Source organism: Eurosta solidaginis, chromosome 1, assembly GCF_040869045.1.
Source record: "Eurosta solidaginis isolate ZX-2024a chromosome 1, ASM4086904v1, whole genome shotgun sequence".
NCBI lineage: Eukaryota > Metazoa > Arthropoda > Insecta > Diptera > Tephritidae > Eurosta > Eurosta solidaginis.
This window is the reverse complement of record NC_090319.1, coordinates 19,662,867-19,674,310: the sequence shown is the minus strand read 5'-3', so window position 1 is coordinate 19,674,310 and position 11,444 is coordinate 19,662,867. Positions and strand designations below refer to the sequence as shown.

Below are 11,444 nucleotides of genomic sequence, written 5' to 3'. Positions count from 1 at the left end.
TGAAGCAAGGAGCGGCAACCCTATGCATTTGATTTGATATCCATTTTGGCATATCTAATTTTTTATTTTTTTTTTTAAATAGGTGGCAAAGTCAACCCCTAAAAGCTTCGAGTTTCACATATTTCCAATAAAAAACATGGGGGTTGCTACTCTTTCCCTAAGCTTTTTCCTCGTCTATATACTGATTTTTGAGAAGGACGCAACTTTTCTTCAACCCATAAATTGGTCTACGCGATCAAAGGTGGCAAATAAATATAATTCAATACTTCTCAAAAGGGTTATTACCATTTTAGATACTAATCTCACTTACTGGTTAGCTGAGAAAAAGGCGTGCGCTCATATTTAAGGGCGACATTACCCTCGGCGATATCTGATTTAGCTGCTACCTTGAAGGATATTTATCCACCATTTGGTAGTTTGATTAAAGATTGTGAGGGATTCATACGTAACTCTTATCATCCAAGAGAAGGCTGATACTACTCCGTCATTTCCTACATAATGTGCGACTATATATATGTAGGTGTTAGCGGGAAAGATGGACCTGCGTCCTTTCATTGTGTTACCAAAGGTAGCTAGCCACGCATCATTACATCACGCCCAAATTTTTCTGATGTTCCATAAGTATGCTGGTTTCAAACTGTTGTTGATGATAAGATGTATTGTGTTCGCGGTTGTTGTTGTTTTGGTTATGATTGCGAATGTGCGAAATCCTTTACCGGATATGAATCCTATATACTCTTTCTGCAACTTCCAAAATCGCCTTCTGCTATCGACCGCTTTTGAAACGAACTTTTTAACCTTTTGAGCCTTCAAATCTGTGGATTTTAGTCGCCTTTAGCGACAAGCGTGTCCACCGCTGGATTGCTCTAAGACACTTAGATCTCCGTTGCCAATATTCGCCGTCATGTGCCGATGCTTAGCCACTGCTTTCCTATAACAATGCTGCCATAGCCTTCGTCGGTTGCTTCCATATTTTACTACCACACCGGCTTTGGAGGCTTTGCATATAGCCGCCATAGTTCATACCTTAGACGACTAAGCCTTACAGACCAGAAAGAAAACGAAGTATTCACTGTATTTCCAAAAGCAGCAGGCTGCGATGATATCCTCCAATGGACTTCATATTTGTTGGGCTCTCGAAAAACGCCGAAATGTCTTATTGATATAACAATAGCAACAACTTATTTTGGTTTATTGGGTGCGGCAATTCTATGTACGCATCCATGCAATTTATTTCACTCACTACAAGATGACAGCTGTAATCCCAACTGGTCAATGTGATAAGTCCATTGAAAAAAGGCTTAGCAGAGAATGAACGTGTGGCAACGCAAAATGCAGCATCAGCTTAATATAGTACCATACATTACATATATGTATGTGTGTAATGCAGGTTTTTATACAAAAAAGCACATTTTTTTAAGGTATAAGTAAATATATGCAGGGGTGGGCGTGATCAGAGAAATGTTTAAAAAAAAAATATGTGTATATATTGTAACGAAGATGTAAATCTTAATTTTATTTACTACATCTTCAAAATGTTTTGGCGAGGTTAGGTTAAGTCAAGTGGTAGCTGCACTGACAGTTGGAAGTTCCGTTGAGATACCACATAAGATAACGGTGGCGTAAGTTATAGGTACTTTGATCATCTCTTTATTGGATAAATATTTCGGAAATCTAAGTGGGCTTAAGCCGAAATAATATCGCCTATTTCTGGTATTCGCTGGTTTGTGATGTCTGTTCTCTGCAAAGGGACCCATCAAAACCGCAACTAAGATTTATAAATGAGCCTTGCTAAAACCAATGATTTTGGCAGACTGCCTGTAATCCACTTACGGACAGAAAGACCACATTACCCTACAAGTTGTACTGTCCATCCAGCGCTTGGGAAGCTGACTCGAGATCAATCTAAACGGAGCAATGCACGAGTGGACAATAGAACTCCAACTTAAGTAATCTGCATCCGGTTCAGTTTTGTGCGGATGAGGTGAGCGTAATCCAGAGGCTTGCGATAACAAAAGGTTGCTGTTAGGTAAGCATATACATACACATTCTTTTTTCATATCTGATAGATTAAAATTACCCAAATGAGAAAATATATATTTACCGCTAAATTTTTGTTTGAGTGAAGAGTGAAAATTTGCTCCCTTTTCATTCTGAAAACGTCAAAAATTTAAGCCCGAACATCATTGTGGATAAGACAATTGTGATAACTTCTGCATAGACGTCAAAATTACAAATAGAATGCATCACCTGATTTTTTATTGACTATCGCTGTCTGTATCTCTTTCTATCACCCGCTGAAGATAGCCGGCCCTATGCGCCACCATATTGAACACCCTGTCAAAAGGCTGTCATAACGCTTAAAAGTAGCCATATTGAACACCCTGTCAGGCAGTTGATGGATAAGATATCACATTTGTTTTTTTCACAATGTCGAACACGTTCAACTTTTGCGCTGATTTGGTGCTGGCGTTTATTTGAAAAAAAAAACGTAGGCCAAAAGTTTTCCTGCCAAAATGAACACAATAGGAAAAGTTAAAATTTGATTTTTCGTCATTCAAAACAAAACGTAAGCTTTTGAACTCCTTTTGCATTACCTCGGCAATATTGTTGCGTTACCTGTGAATTGCGGAGATATCCATGGAGAGGTGTTTGTTTAAAGTCAACGTAGCGCCAAAAACGACGCAAATGTCGAATGTATTCAGGCCTTTAGGTATTGTGGCGAATTTTTGCAATATCGACACATCACTATGCCACTAGTTAATAAATGCTGCACAAAAACAATGGCAATGTAAGCAGATGAAATGGCAAGGTGCTACACACAAATTTACACATCAACAAAGAGCTCATATGACATTAACTAAACATACACGTGCATATACACCATAAGCTGGAGACATTGGTGCTTTATCGGTAACCGTATCGGTAACCTTATAACAGCTGATTCGACCAACCTTATGAGAATCAATGCAATCAATTATTGATGCCGCTAAGGTCGTAAGCGTATCGTAGCCAACCAATTATGTTTTGGTTTACCGTCGTAACGATCAACAGCTGATTACGTTAGGGATACGGATACAGCGATACGACATACGGCACCAATGACTCCGGCTATAGATATGCTTTCAGTACTAATAAAATTAGTGCACTTAGTCATGAGTCAAAAAATTGTGTCTAAATGTGTAATTAGTCAAGTAGTACAGACAAATAATATGAGAGATTAGCACATAAAATAGAAAATAGATACATACGAGTGCCCCGTAACACATATGTCTCATATACATATATATGATATTGTTGAGTATAAACTGATGTCATAGTCGCTTTAACTCAGTAGCACTTTGATTTCGTGTGTAATATACTGTATACTTCGTTTATCATCGCTTTTACTTTGGCGCTGTATTCAGTTTAGTTTCGTGTACATCGTTGTGTTGCTAGCGTCAGAAGACTGATATGATTTTATTCATTTTATTGCACTTGTAAACCATAATATAGACTTGAGCATTATCAACTTTTAAACTACGTTTGTAATTTATGTGAAATATGTTTTTATATACTTTTCTCTAATATTCATTTTTGATGTATAAAAATATTCATTGAAAATATTTGGTAATAAGTAAAACAACCTTCAAATAATAAAATAAAATATTAAATAAACAAATAAGAAGCTTTATAACATCAGGTGTGGAGGCGACTCAACTTTAATGTCATCTTTAAAAGAAGATTACGAAAAAATTTTAACTGGCGCAGGCGTCGTATTCCCGTCCACTGCTACGCTATCGCAACTCAAGCGTATGACGACTGAGATAGTTGGTGTTTCAGTTTCAAATGAAGTTCCTGCCGCTGGCGTATCTCCCGTTAATGATATAAAAATGCTGATGTTTCTTCTGTTGGCACTACTGCCGACTGTACCGCTATTGTTGATGCCGCTGCCATTGTTACTACTGCCGAATGTACCGCTGCCGTTGATGCCGCTGCCGTGAATACTTCTGCCGTTGGTATATCTAGTGGTGATGTATCCACTAATGGTGTCTCTGCCAGTAATTTTTCCACTATTAGTACCTCTATCAATGATATTTCCGCTCCTGCCGCCTCTGTTACTAATATTTCGACTGTTACTGGTGCTATCCCTAAAGTATCTCTTTTTGGACACGAGGTTAGTTTGAATCGTATGTATGGAGCTGATTCTGCTAGACAATTAAGTCGCTGTGTTGATAATAGCATGAAAACAGGCAGTGCTATTAATACTAACGTGCGTTCTGTGGACGAAGAACTATCTTATTTAAAAAACCAAATTCAAATTGCCACTTTGAAAAAACGTTTGGGTGAATTAGAACAACCCATAGTAATGCCTGCTAATAATAAATATAGTTTTTGTGATATCGTACATGCCCTTACAAAATTCAGTGACGATGATTTTACATATCCTGTTAAATTTTTTTTAAAAGATTTTGAAGAAATAATGAATACGATAAACGCTGATGACCACTTTCGATTGTTGACTTTACGTCGTTCTCTTACTGACACAGCAAGGGTATTTCTTTCTACAATATCTGCAACAACTTATAAATGAATTTGACAAAAGTGTTAGCCGTCAGGATGTATATAAGATGTTGTGTCAACGACGTCGGCAGAAGAAGATTGAATCTCTTCATTGCTATATTCTGTGCATGCAATCAATTGCAAGACGTTCTGATATCACTGAATCAGAAGTGATTGAATTTATTATTGATGGTTTGGAAAATAATGTTTCCAATATAACCCTTCTTTTAAGTGCTCGAACAATCAATGAGTTAAAGATGTTGGTGTCCCGGTATGAAAGGAAATATTTGAGCCGTGAAAGCGAAGAAATCACTAAGCTACCGTTCAAGGAAAGCAAAGTTGAAAATAAAATGCATACAAATATCTGTTTTAATTGCTCACAAACGGGACATATAAAGCCTAACTGTCCATACCGTATGAGACCAAAAGGATCTTGTTTCCGATGCTGGGAAATGGGTCATGAGTATCGTTCATGTCCAAATCCCAAGAAAATTTTACATAAGCTAGTTAAGCAACAAGTAGCTGCAATTAACGATTTCGAAGATGTAGACCGTTATGAAGTAGTAGACGCCTTTAATGAAGTATGTATTAAGTTCCATAATAATTAAAAAGCAGTTTTGAATAAGTATATTTCTCTCTTTGACACCGGTAGTCCGGTTAGTTTGATTCGTGAATCTGATGTTCCAGTTGAGCTGACAAGAGCAAGCAGACGTCCATTAAATTCAAATTTTATTGGTGTTGGAGGAAATAAATTATCTATTAAATATGAGATAGATTGTTTAGTTAATTTTATAAATGCAATAAAAAAAAAGCGCGCCTAAAAATCATATCCACACCATTAGGAATAAGCTACATACAGAGTGTATGTGCCTACATGGTAACCAAAAGGAATATAAATCAAAAGGCAACTCTTAGAGACCAATTGTAAAGCGAAAAATGGGACATTCATATGGCTTAGCAGCTAAAAGGCTTGCACTGATATGAATTTTGGGGATTCGAGTTCAACGCTCAGCTCCCGAAACGCTAGCTGATGAAGAAGTGAAATTCAGAAACATGTCCTAGTAACCATCGCCGTTTGTAAACTAACAATTTTTCTCTAATAAAAACAATTAAGTTTTTCGTACTATCGGATGAATTTTTGCTCATACCAGTAATTTTGGGGCGAGATTTCCTGTCTAAATTTGATATTTGTTTAAAAAACTTAAACTAAAATATTCCAAGGAAAAATTAATACAAATAAGGAAAGCTTGTGGTCTTGTAAATAAAAAAAATTTAACTCATAATGTCAGCAGATACGATCTTTTAAGATCAATCAATTATAGTCCGAAGCCTACTTTATCTCTAGTAAATGGATGTCATAATGAAAGTGCAGATACTAATGATATATTTTACATTGATGTTTTTTCCGATTTGCCAGAACCAGATATAAACCTTAAATTAGATAAAACTAAGAAATTAATTTTCATGATATAATAACAAAATCCTACCTTAAACCAAAGGATATAACCGTTCGTCCACTCGATTATGAAATGAAAATTCATTTGACGACCGAAACCCCGTTTTATTGCACCCCGCGACGTTTATCTTATTTAGAAAAAACTGAGGTACAAACTACTATTGATGAGCTGATGAAGGAAGGGATCATTAGACCTAGTAACTCACCATATGCTTCTGCAATAGTTTTAGTTAAAAGAAAAGGTAAAATGCGAATGTGTATAGATTACAAAGGTTTAAATAAATTGACAGTAAGGGATAATTACCCGCTACCTTTAATAGAAGACTGCATTAAATATTTAGAAGGGAAAAATATATTTACAGTATTAGACTTAAAAAGTGATTTCATCAAGTCAAAATGTCTCCAGAATCTGTTCAATATACTGCTTTTGTAACGCCGAATGGGCAATATGAGTATTTAAGAATGCCATTTAGAATTTTTTAATCCACCTGCTGTTTTCCAAAGATTTATAAATACGATTTTTAGAGACTTCATTGATTCAAAAGAACTAATTATATATATGGATGATATAATAATAGCTTCGCGAAATTTTGAGGAACATAAAGAATTATTAGATTTAGTTTTGAAACGTATTTCAGAAAAAGGCCTAAAGTTAAATCTTAACAAATGTAAATTTGGCTATCACGACATTGAATATTTAGGATATTTAGCAACTTCTAAAGGCATTTCACTTACAGATACTTATTTGAAGGCAATAAAAGATTATCCTATACCAAGAAACCAAAAAGAGTTACACTCCTGCATAGGACTTTTTTCCTTTTTTCGACGCTTCGTACCATCATTTTCTCGGATTGTGAAGCCATTACAACAACTGCTTAAACAAAATGTAAGCTTTGATTTTAACGAACAGTGTGTTAGTGCATTTCAGGAACTTAAAACTAAATTGACTGAAAGTCCAGTGTTAGCTATTTATAATCCTTTAACAGAAACAGAACTACATTGTGATGCAAGTTCATTGGGGTTCGGAGCAGTTTTATTGCAGCGTCATCCAGTTTCGTATTTTTCAAAAACTGCTATAAGTGCTGAAAGCAGATACCATAGTTTTGAACTTGAAACTCTAGCAATAATTTATGCGTTGAAAAGATTTAGAGTATATCTTGAAGGTATTCCATTTAAAATTGTTACAGATTGCAATTCACTTGCATTGACTTTAGGGAAGAAACAGGTGAATGCTCGTATTGCAAGATGGGCACTAGAACTTGAAAGTTTTAATTATACTATTCAACATAGAATTGGTGCATCCATGGGACATGTTGATGCGTTAAGTCGATGTCAAGTTGCCAGCATAGATATTAGTGAAGCTGAATTTCAAATACAGCTTTTAAGAGCTTTAAAAAAAGCATGGAAAAAAAAGAAGTAATAGACTTTAAATTTTCAAATGGTTTAATTTATAAAGACAAAGGAGAAGGAAAAGTAGCACTTTATGTGCCAAAAGAAATGGAGGACAATATTATAAGACTGATACATGAAAAAATAGGGCATCAATCTGTTCAAAAAACCGTGATGACGTTATGTTTACATTATTGGTTTCCGAAAATGAACCAAGTTGAAAAATTTATACAAAACTGTCTCAAGTGTATTATTTATGCAGAGCCCGTTCGAGTAAATGAACGAAATTTGTTTAATATACCTAAAAAACCTGAACTATTTGACACAATTTATATTGATTATTTTGGTCCTCTTCCTTCAATTCAATCCAAACGGAAACACTTGTTAGTCGTGATTGATGCTTTTACAAAATTCGTTAAACTTTATCCGACAAATTCAACAAGTAGTAAAGAAGTTACTGCTGTTTTAGATAAATATTTTAGTTATTATAGTCGTCCAAGGCGCATTGTAAGCGACAGAGGTACATGTTTTACGTCATTGGATTTTGAAAACTTTATTAAAGCGAAACATATTACATACTATAGTAGCTACCGCCTCTCCACAAGCAAATGGGCAAGTGGAGCGAGTAAATAGAGTTTTGAAAACAATGTTAAGTAAGCTTAGTCATCCACTTAACCATGCAGATTGATCCAACAAACTTCTCCAAGTGGAATATGCCATTAATAATTCTGTTCACAGTACTACGGGAAATTCTCCGAGTAAACTTTTATTCGGCGTAGAACAGAGGGGTGAAGTAGTGGATGAGTTTACAGAGTACTTAGATAATAGAATAAATGTTAATGAAACGCGTAATCTGGAACAAATTAGATTAAATGCATCTGAAGCTATTAAGAAAAAGCAGGAATATAATTTAAAATATTTCTTAAAAAAAAGTGTGAAGGCAAAAGAATATGAAGTTGGAGATTTTGTAGTCATAAGAAATGTAGATTCGGTTGTGTGGACAAATAAAAAACTCATACCGAGGTTTAAAGGCCCTTACGTAATACATAAGATTTTAGGAAATGATAGATATGTGGTACGAGACGTAGAAAACTGTCAGTTGACTCAATCAACTTATGATGGCGTTGTTGAAGCTAATAAAATGAGAAAGTGGCTTGGAAATAAAAGTAATGGTATCGTTTCTGCTGAAGAATTAAATGAGTTATGAAATATTAGCTTTTATCGGATTGTTATCTCAATTATAATTAACTGTTATCTATAAAGAATTTAAAAATATGTAAACAATTTTAAAAATATTTTTTTTGAACTTAATTTAGTTTTTAAGATATATGACCGGGGGCGGTCTTAAGTCAGGTTGGCCGAGTTGTAAACCATAATATAGACTTTAGCATTATCAACTTTTAAATAACTATGTTTGTAATTTATGTGAAATATGTTTTTATATACTTTTCTCTAATATTCATTTTTTATGTATAAAAATATTCATTGAAAATATTTGGTAATAAGTAAAACAACTTTCAAATAATAAAATAAAATATTAAATAAACAAAGAAGTAGCTTTATACACTGTCAGTCTTACTTATTCCAATTAGTGTTTTCGTATAACACAGTTGACTTTCTTGCTCAATAAGTCAATTGAGTACTGCACTGCTTCGTGGCTTAAGCTGGAGTCATTGGTGCCGTATGTCGTATCGCTGTATCCGTATCCCTAACGTAATCAGCTGTTTATCGTTACGACGGTAAACCAAAAACCAATTGGTTGACTACGATACGGTTACGACCTTAGCGGCACCAATAATCGATTGCATTGATTCCCATAAGGTTGGTCGAATCAGCTGTTATAAGGTTACCGATACGGTTACCGATAAGGCACCAATGTCTCCAGCTTTAAGCGGGAGTCATTGGTGCCGTTTGTCGTATCGCTGTAGTCGTATCCCTAACGTAGTCAGCTGTTTATCGTTACGACGGTAAACCAAACACCAATTGGTTGGCTACGATACGGTTACGACCTTAGCGGCATCAATAATTGATTGCATTGATTCGCATAAGGTTGGTCGAATCAGCTGTTATAAAGTTACCGATACGGTTACCGATAAAGCACCAATGTCTGCAGCTTTATGAGCGGTTATTCATTTTACGAAGCATGCCGAAGTAAATGTGTGTTAGTGGATATAAGTGCTTGATATTCTTTGTTTTCATGCGCACTAAAACTAATTTTTTTGGTTAGACTACTAATAACCTTAAAAGATGAATAATTGCAACTCACTGATATACACACAGCGTGTATATGATGCAGAAACGAGAAGTAAATAAGCAACTGTTCTTGAAGATTGTTCGCGATAAGTTAAGACCATGGGAGAAAAATAATGGCGAACCAACTGAGTAGTAAATAAGGAGCACAATCTAAGGAATGGTTGATGAGTTTGATTTCAATAAGTATACTTTGAATTGTGAAGCATTTTTATGGTGAATAATGAACATTTTGATACATGGAATATTGAGATTTATTTATTTGATAGTTGAATGATTAGTACTGATCACATAAGGCAAAGAATAATCGGGAATTCTTTAAATTTGGTGATTGGTGTTTTTAATTTTTATTATTGTAGTAATCAATTGTAAAACAGCCCAACTCTGAAGATATCAACCTTCTATAATATTTATTCTTCTGCTTCGTATTTTGGTTGGTAAATATTTACCTTACACATATATGTATATATGTATGTATGTTTTTCTATTAGTAGTAAGTGCGTTAACCAATAGTAAAAAAATCTTTGAAATAAAACTGTTTAACCTATGTACATACATATAAGCAAACTTACATACATATCTGTATGTAGTTAAACTTATGTCGCTACATACAAGTACGCTTTTATTTAATAATCCAAAGCAGTTTTCTCGTCCGCACTTTAATAGAGTTTTCGCATTAAAAGTCAAAGAAAAGCTTACAAGAGGATTTCTCGCACAATTGTATGTAGATAATGTTTATTAGTATATTAAAAGCTTTAAAATGTGATTACTTAAACAGTGATATTTATATATATTTTGTATGAATATGCTTCAATGGTGTTGCACAAAAAATTTTAAATTAAAATTTATTTTTTTACCTTTAATAAAAAAAGTTTTTTTTTACACATAATTTTCTTATTTGAAATTGGCTGTTGGAGGTCAATTTTTTTTCTAGTTGAGTGCATTTCCAAATTTGCCAGCACAAACCCAAATTATTATAAACATTTTGTGGTTGGGTGGGGTTGAAACATTTTTAAAAGGCCTTGTATTGCATTTAAGGGTTAACCAGGAAAAGCAAAACCGAATCGCTCAGATAAAACCGATTTCCAAGCGCAAAAACGCAAAAACGGTTTTTCACCGTGACAGATTTTTATTTCACTATCAATGAGCTAGTTATTGTGCTGTTAAAAATGACATAATGCGAAAACCTTTTAATAAAGAACATGCCAAAAAAGAATGCAAAGCAGCATAGTACACGGAAATATACAAAGTATGTTCTGTATGAAAGTATAAATATATGCAGTAAAAGCAATTGAAAAACAAGTAAGGACAGGGCTGACTTCGGCTGTGCCGAAAACTGCATACCTTTCACGAATGGGGCTGAACAATAATCTTATCCCGTTCGTAATCTCCAAATAATCGGATGTATAAGATAAGAAATATATAGTGAACAGATGTACATACCTAAAGGATTTTTAAGATAAATATAAAATACAAAATGGCAAAAAACCCCCTTATCTGAACGATCGGTTGTATGGGATAGGTATATACTATATACTGTAAACAGCATTATATACTTGTACAAGAAAAACTTTGTAATTTTCAGGATATCGTATATCATTTTGTTTTTCTTTTATCAATTTTGAGGTTTGAAAAATTATTAGAAAAATATATATTGTACATTGAAGTCGTTGGAATAATTTATTATAATAAAACTCAATACAACGAAAATATTATTTTATAATACATATAGCTTCGATCAAAGTGATTTTTTCAGGAAATCTTTTATGACATATTAGAATAAATATCACCAAGGTTAACATTTTTA

General features: G+C 34.2%; 1 long non-coding RNA gene across 1 annotated transcript; it reads left to right on the top strand.

The window, feature by feature from the left end:
- Positions 1-3,357: 3,357 nt before the first annotated feature.
- On the top strand, positions 3,358-8,940 carry LOC137250030 (uncharacterized). Its single transcript, XR_010952707.1, has 2 exons — positions 3,358-5,123; positions 5,195-8,940. It is a non-coding gene; the product is annotated as an uncharacterized lncRNA (long non-coding RNA).
- The last annotated feature ends 2,504 nt before the right edge of the window (positions 8,941-11,444 follow it).